Raw genomic sequence first — 7,480 nt, forward strand, 5'->3', positions numbered from 1 at the left:
TTCTAGAAGAATTATTTTCCTTAAACATTTGGTTTTCTTCTCAGGGACAAATCACTGGGAAAAATTGTTCTGCAAAACAAAACAAAATTAAAATATTCTCCAAACCAAAATATTATTTTCTTCAATTTCCAAATTTTGTTGCATAAGAAAAACTTTGTGTGGGGACTTGCGGGGGGAGGGGGGGCATGTTACAAATGAATTTTAAATCTGTGCACTTATAGGATATTAACCTTTTGAGAGTCACTGTGAATTCATTCTGAAGTGTAGGATGCTTCCACAGTAAATTTATGATTCACTTCAATTATAGAAAATGGCAATTCATGTCAGTCAATACCTATCCAGACATGAATGACATGAATCTGTTTAGTTTATACTTCTAAATAGGGGAACAAAAGCTTGTTTCCCATTAGGTTAACTGTTAGTAAACATTGTGTGCTTTCTAGATCTAGTGGACAGCCTGTCTGCAACCTATTAGGCACCAAGATCTAGAAATTTACTCCTGTTTTGCTCATTCCTGGGAGATCACAATGTTTTGGGGGTTGTGTGTGGAAAGTCTGCCATGGCTGTTTGCATGAAGTTCTTGGCTCAGATTGAGGGATGGTGAGATGCTAAGGAACCTCTGTAGGACTACTGTGGACCTTCCATTCCCTCAGGGAATGTAAGGCCTGGGAATGATGAGAAATGGACAAATGTAGGTCATTAGAAAAATATAACATGTTTACTATTATCTTTCCTGGGTTATCAATATTAGCCAAGCAATTAAGAGTATACTTTCTGTAACACTGGGTTTTTCAGTCTGGAAGTTTTCATTCATGTATTCAACAAAATCTGACTTACCCATTTGAGCAGAGGATAAAGTGGTAAATGTAAAAGATTTTTTTTTAACTTGGGAGATGTTTAGGACTCAGTCTGAAAGAGCAGGAATTAAAGAATTTTCACAATCATGCCTGAAAGTCAAAAATGTCAATACTTAGAAAGAAAAGCGAAAGAAAACATCCTTTCATTGAAGGCAAAGGGGTTTGTAGAAGTCAGGTCAGACATGAAAGTGGGTCTGTGCTAGCTAGTCAGGTGAAGAGGGTGAACGAGACTATTTTAGAGCCCTTCTCTTATAGGAATCTTGAATTACTGCAGAGATAAGAAAAGAGTAGTCATTTCCACAATGAAAATAAAAACTCAAAGTAATATGCCATATTTCACATCCCAGCAACAATAGCTTCAAAGGTCATGACATTTTATGTAATTTTCACTTTAGTATTATTATTATTTTTTTTGGAATGCTATAGAGCAATTCTCCCTATCATTAAGTTTTTAAGTATTATTTTGGGAAATTCCATAAAATCAAAAGTATAAAGGTGAGTATTTTCCTAACAACGTTGGCATTTTTAATGTTGTCAGCCATTTTCTAAGCCATTATTCAACTAAGATTTCTCTGGGACTGAATTCTGCTCTTCTGGGATGACCTTATTTTTTTTTTCATCTTTGAGCAACACTGTCAATGAGGGACCATTTGTCAACAGTAGATTTGGCATCTTGACATGTCTTAATTGTGGTTCATCAGCCTGATATTAATTGTTCTCTCAGGCTGACTCCTCCCTCAGTGTTGCACAGTGAAGTGTCACAGGAATTTAGTATAGACTGGCAATGCTTGTTGTGTGGATTATTGTGACTGCTAAGTTGCCACCCTTTGCATGATTCCTATTTCTGCATTCTGTGTGTAAGTGGTGGGCATACAGTTACTTTACCAGATAGTTATATGCTCATAGAGTATATTTATGACTCTTTGAATGTCTAAGCCTCCAGACAAAATGGAGAAACTGCAATCAATTACCCAAAAGTTTTGATGGAATGAGGCAGCACATACAGATGTTCACCTTCATCTGCTTTCCACCTATGCATGAAAATGACAGGGTATCAAGATGAAACTCACTGCCTAGGGACACTGCCCCACTTAACTCTAATTCCCTCCTGTTTTGCTAAACTGCTGTGGTTTGCATTTTATCCTGTCCCTTCTTCAATGTATGTCTTGAAGTCTTAGCCTCAGTACCTCAAAATGCAGCCTTACTTGAAGAAACCATTATTGTGGATGTAGTTCAAATGAGTTCATGACAGAATACACCAGGTTGCCTGATGTGACCGGTATTCTTACAAAATGAATACATTTAGAAACATGCACACACAGAGATATGTACACACACATACACATACAGAGACATAATCACACCCACACCTACTCCTCCCAGAAAACACCCTGTGAAAATGAAGGCAAAGGGGAAGTGATGTGTTTACAGACCATAGTACTCCAAGGATGCCTGTAAATCCTCAGAAACCAGGCAAAAGCATGGGGCCAGTTCTCCATAGTCTTCAGGAGGAATTAACCCACTAGTACCATGACTCTAGAACTGAAAGACCATAAATTTCTACTGCCTACTACACTCAGTTTGTGGTCCTCTGCCATGGCTGTATTTCAGTGCCTCAGTTGGCCCACCAGGAGTAGTCAAGTCTCCAAATACTTACTGAGAAAAAGTTACTAACATCACAGCTCCCTTCTTGGAACAATGTTCCTTCTGTCTGTGACACACAGTATCTCTTCCCTCTTCTTTTTTTTATAGAATTTAACATCATTCAATTCCACATCTTTCCACACCTGCCATATCCTGTTGCTTCACCTCCTTACCCATTATCCATCTATTTCACTGTGACTTGCAAATGCCTTCCTATCTCCTCCAAGTATTTCTTACTATTTTTCACTTTAAACAAGAACTTATGGTTTTTGTCCTGTTGGCACAAGCATACTTCCTTTTTGATTATTCCTCTATTTTTTCTCCTCTCTTGTGCCTGCTGTTTCTTTCTTCATGTCTTTATTTCATGAGTTCCACACACTTCTACAGGTCATTTGCTCTTTGAGTTTGCTTTACTTCCTCAGCCAAGACAGGCTAGAGTCTGCAACTAGTCATTTCAAGTGATCTAGGCAAAGCCTTCAGAAATGTCAGAAACCAGAAACCCAGTTACTGACAACAAATTTGCAATCAAGTTAGAAATTCATAATTAAAATAAAAATCTACCTTGTATAAAAGCTAGAACACACACACACACACACACACACACACACACACACACACACACAGGTTCTTGGCTCTCACCCCAGATTTGGATTTTTCTTTAAAAATACAATCTCACATCATTCATTGTTACCTGAGAATAACATAAGGGCCACTAAAACAATATGAATAAATGTTTCAGACTGTGCTCCCGGGAGAAGACATGGTTAAAAGCACTGTACTTTTTCAACTTCTTGAGTGCTTTATCATTTCTAGTTGGAAACACTTTGGAGCAGAGTAACATTATCTCCTTTTATCTTGATCTGACCTAGTTGTTTCCTTGACTTTGTTTTAGAATGAATCTTCTCTGTACCATCTTCTACAAGTTTTATGTACTCATCAAAACCAATAATACAACCCTCTGCCCACATATTCACTTGCTCATATAGCCACACCTGAATCTGAGACCTATTTTGCAAGTTATCTGAAGACGGGGTTGATGGGCTGCACCATCATTTTCTACACCTTCTGGTCCTGGCTGTGGTACAACATGGTGGACGTCACAAAGACCACATAAACATGAAGGCTGCCTTAGAAAGAGACTTCCAGATTTGGAATTTTAAAGCTTCATTTTATTTTTTTATGCATGTATGTGCGTGCGTGTGTGTGTGTGTGTGTGTGTGTGTGTGTGTGTGTGTGTGTGTGTGTGTGTGTATGTGTTGCAGTGCCTGTGGATGTCAGGAGAAGGAGACAGATCCCATGAAATTGTAGTTACAGTTTATTGTGAGCTCTCTGATAAGGATGCTGGGAATTGAAATCAGGTCCTCCAAAAGAGCACCAAGTGCACTTAAGGAATGAGCCATCTTTTCAGCTGACTACTTCCTTTTGTGTTTAGTCAGACAGCCAGTGTTGAGAAAGACCGATCTAGGTAGAATAACTATCAACACACTTGAGGTAGGTTCAGAAGCAGAGAGAAGCTAAGGTTGTGAATGACAGTCTAGGAGGGAAGAATTGTACATGCAGAGGTGAATGGTTGGGTGCCAGATCAAACCCTGCAAAAGATTAAGAGTACAGAGGTTTTCGAAAGTTTGAACCTTCTAGAGGTGAGATGATGCTGAGGCCAGAATCTAGAGCTCAAGATTAGCCTCCTGAGACCTTGAGCAGGTATCTCATCCCATGAGGTTTCTGCTGTCTGCTCCAAATTTCTACCACTTTTCTAGAGGTATTTATTGTTCATACTTGCTTCTCATTAACACCATTGTTCAATTGCCTAAAGTGCTTCAAGAATTCAGACATAGCAAAATGAACTCTTGGACAAACAGAGTGATGAGATAATAATACCTTGTCCAGGGGTGCTTTTAGCCTTTGTTTTAACAATTAAGAGGGATCAATATAAAAATTGCCATTAAAATGCCATGTTCTTGTCCAAGAAATGTGATATAGCTTTATAATATTTGTATAACTATTAATCCTGAAATGAAACCCTATAGGAACCAAGAAGGGAAACAGCAAAGGGTAAGAATTTATTTTGCCCAGTTGACTGTTTAGATTTTAGCTTCATAGATTTGTTATGACACATCAAGAGATTTAGGGAGTTTTCTTTTCTTTTCTGTTACTTTTCAAAAAATATTAAAGGAAAGAATCAAAATGGGAATTTGATAATGTTTTAATAATGAGCACAGATTTTTATTTTGGGTTAAAATAGTTCTAGAAAAATGTCACCAGCTCGTTAGGTTGATTGTATGTTCTCATTTGAACTATTTGTATTTGAATGAATATGTAGTGTTTCTGTTTCCTGATTGTCTCTAATTATGAAGGTTTTCAAGGCTATGTACCTAGCTATATTCAGTTTTTATATTTTTCAAAGAGTAATTGGCTATTATCTTATATATTTGATATTGCATAATTTATTTTTATGCAATCAATTGAATACTAAATTCTGTTTTCGTTTTGAAGCTTTATTTTCTGATAATCACTTAACATTATATTATATTCCAAGTTACTAGTCATTCAAAAATAAACTTTGAATACTCTTAGGATTATTTCACCTTGGTCCAAAAATTTAAATTGTTATTTTCATAATTTGTTTTAAAGCATATTAAAAAAAATTAGCTCTGCAGAATTTGAAGTTTGCTTATTGGAATTAAGTGTCACTAACTAGTTACAGTAAAATCTGCTGATTTCATTCATGCTGAGCTTATGACCAGTAAGTATGAAATTTGTTTTAGATAAGAGTCAGTGAATTTAGTACTCGTGAGCGACGCCAGGTTGGCAACCTTTGAGTGGTGCCAGATGGACATGGGAGATGTTGGTTTTTATTTTGATGAACAGAAGAGAGAAGCAGGTGCTCCATGAGCTGTGTCAGGTGTTGCTGGGATTTTTGACTTGCATTTGCAATCTAGCATTTAGTCTCTGTTTTGAAAAACAGATAAGGACTAGGGATGGAAGGAAAAGTGAAAATCTTTTCCTCATTGAGAATTCCAGAGATAAAAATTGCTACTGTAACTAAGGCTCAGCAAAGGTAAAAATCAAGATTTCAGTACTCAGATGCTTTGCGTATTAGATCTATTAGGATCAATTCACTTAGCATTACATCTCAGAACTGAAGGGGATACTAGTAATCCTCTGTCCTATAGTACCTTATTTTCACAGGTAGGGAGAGTTACTACTAATCCCATGGCTACTTAGGGTTATAACTTCAATTCATATCTACTTCTATATTATTTATTTATTTTGTTTTTATTGTTTGAGACAGGGTCTTATTTGGCCCTGCCTGATCTCCAACTCACTGTATAGCTGAGAATGGCCTTGAACTTCTGATCTTGCCTTCACCTTTTGAGTTCTGTGGTTACAGATTTGTGCAACCAAACTGGTTTGTGATGCTGGGAATTGAACTTTGGGCTTCATGCATTCTTGCCAAGCTCTCCACACACTAGACTACACTCCAGGCCCCAATCTTACTCTTTATTCTTGACTTTGAATCCATCACTGTCACTGTCATCATTACACTGTATTGTTAAAAATCTTAATAAAAAGGACAATAAGACTATTCTGTATTGGTATACTAAGTGGACACAGTGAGTTAAAAGAAAATGTATAAAGCTGTGAGGGAGAAATGGTGGGAGGTGATAGGGAAAACATGGATGAGAGGGAATGTGGAGTAGATTCAATCAAAATGTACTACAAGCATGTAAGAGTTTCTCAAACAACAGAAACCAAAAAAAAGTTATTCAGATTGTGATGGTTACTTTTATCTGTCAACTTGACAAAATGTAGAAATACCTGGGAAGAAAAGGTGAATGAGATATTATTTAGATCAGGCTGGCCTGTGGGTATGTGTGTTGGGCATTTCCTTAATAATAGCATTAATTGATATGGGAAGATTCTGTCACTATGGGCAGCATCATTCCCTAGTCAGAGATTTTGGGACTGTGTAATAGTAGAAAATGATCTAAATACTATGTATGCCTGCATTTATTTCTCTCTGCTCTTGACTGTATATAGGACATAATTAGCTGCTCCAAGTTCCTGTTACTTTGACAAAATAATGGACTTTATAGCCTGAAATTATGTGTTGAAATAAATTCTTTCTCTCCTAAAACAAACAAATCCAAACACTCTCTTGACTTATTTTTTCCATTGTAGGTACTTGTGAAACAAGCAAAGCAATTTACTGTCTGCTGGCACTTTTTTCCCAAAGGGAATTTTAACATTTAAAATTTGTATTTAATTATTATTATTATTGTGTGTGCATGCATGCATGTGTGTATATGCAGGATCATATTTGCCAGACAGTGTAGACATCAGAGGACAACTTTTTGGAGTTGGTTCTTTCTTTCTATCACGGTTTCTGGGGATTCAACTCAAGTAATCAAGTGCCTTTCTCACTGAGCCATTTCATTGTCCAGTTGTTGGTACTTTTGAATTGAAACCGAACATTAGAAGATCCTCTACTTGTATTCCCAGGTATATTTTTTTTCCCTTTGGCAGATAGCATATCAAAAATGAAAACTATTTTCAGCCTAAATTAAATCTTTTAATTAAGAGTCATTATTTTTAATATAATCTGATTGCATTACAAACATTGGAGAAAACAATTAAAGCATGCTGAGAAAGAACTTGTCACAATCACAACATACTAATTTCTTCTAGATTATTCCATATTTTTCCTGTAAGTCAAAAATTCTCCCTTTCATCTAGTTGTGTGGCCTATGGCCATGTCCATGTCAATGTAAAGAAAGTCCATTAAATATTACATGGGTGAAAATCTTGCCTCATCAGAACAAAGCAGAAAGACCACATGACAGGACATAGGATGAGCAGACAAGAAAGCACACGCAGGCATGGAAATGTGTCTGCCTTTTTTTTTTGTAGCTTTGTGCCTTTTCTGGAACTCACTTGGTAGCCCAGGTTGGCCTCGAACTCACAAAGATCCACCTGGC

At 36.8% G+C, this 7,480-nt stretch overlaps 1 pseudogene; it reads right to left on the reverse strand.

Annotated features, from left to right (window-relative positions):
• Positions 1–3,310: 3,310 nt before the first annotated feature.
• On the reverse strand, positions 3,311–3,590 carry LOC128098723 (small nuclear ribonucleoprotein E-like; annotated as a pseudogene).
• Between the last annotated feature and the right edge of the window lie 3,890 nt (positions 3,591–7,480).

This window comes from Peromyscus californicus, unplaced genomic scaffold, assembly GCF_007827085.1.
Source record: "Peromyscus californicus insignis strain IS unplaced genomic scaffold, ASM782708v3 Scaffold_6__1_contigs__length_162567912, whole genome shotgun sequence".
NCBI classification, from domain to species: domain Eukaryota; kingdom Metazoa; phylum Chordata; class Mammalia; order Rodentia; family Cricetidae; genus Peromyscus; species Peromyscus californicus.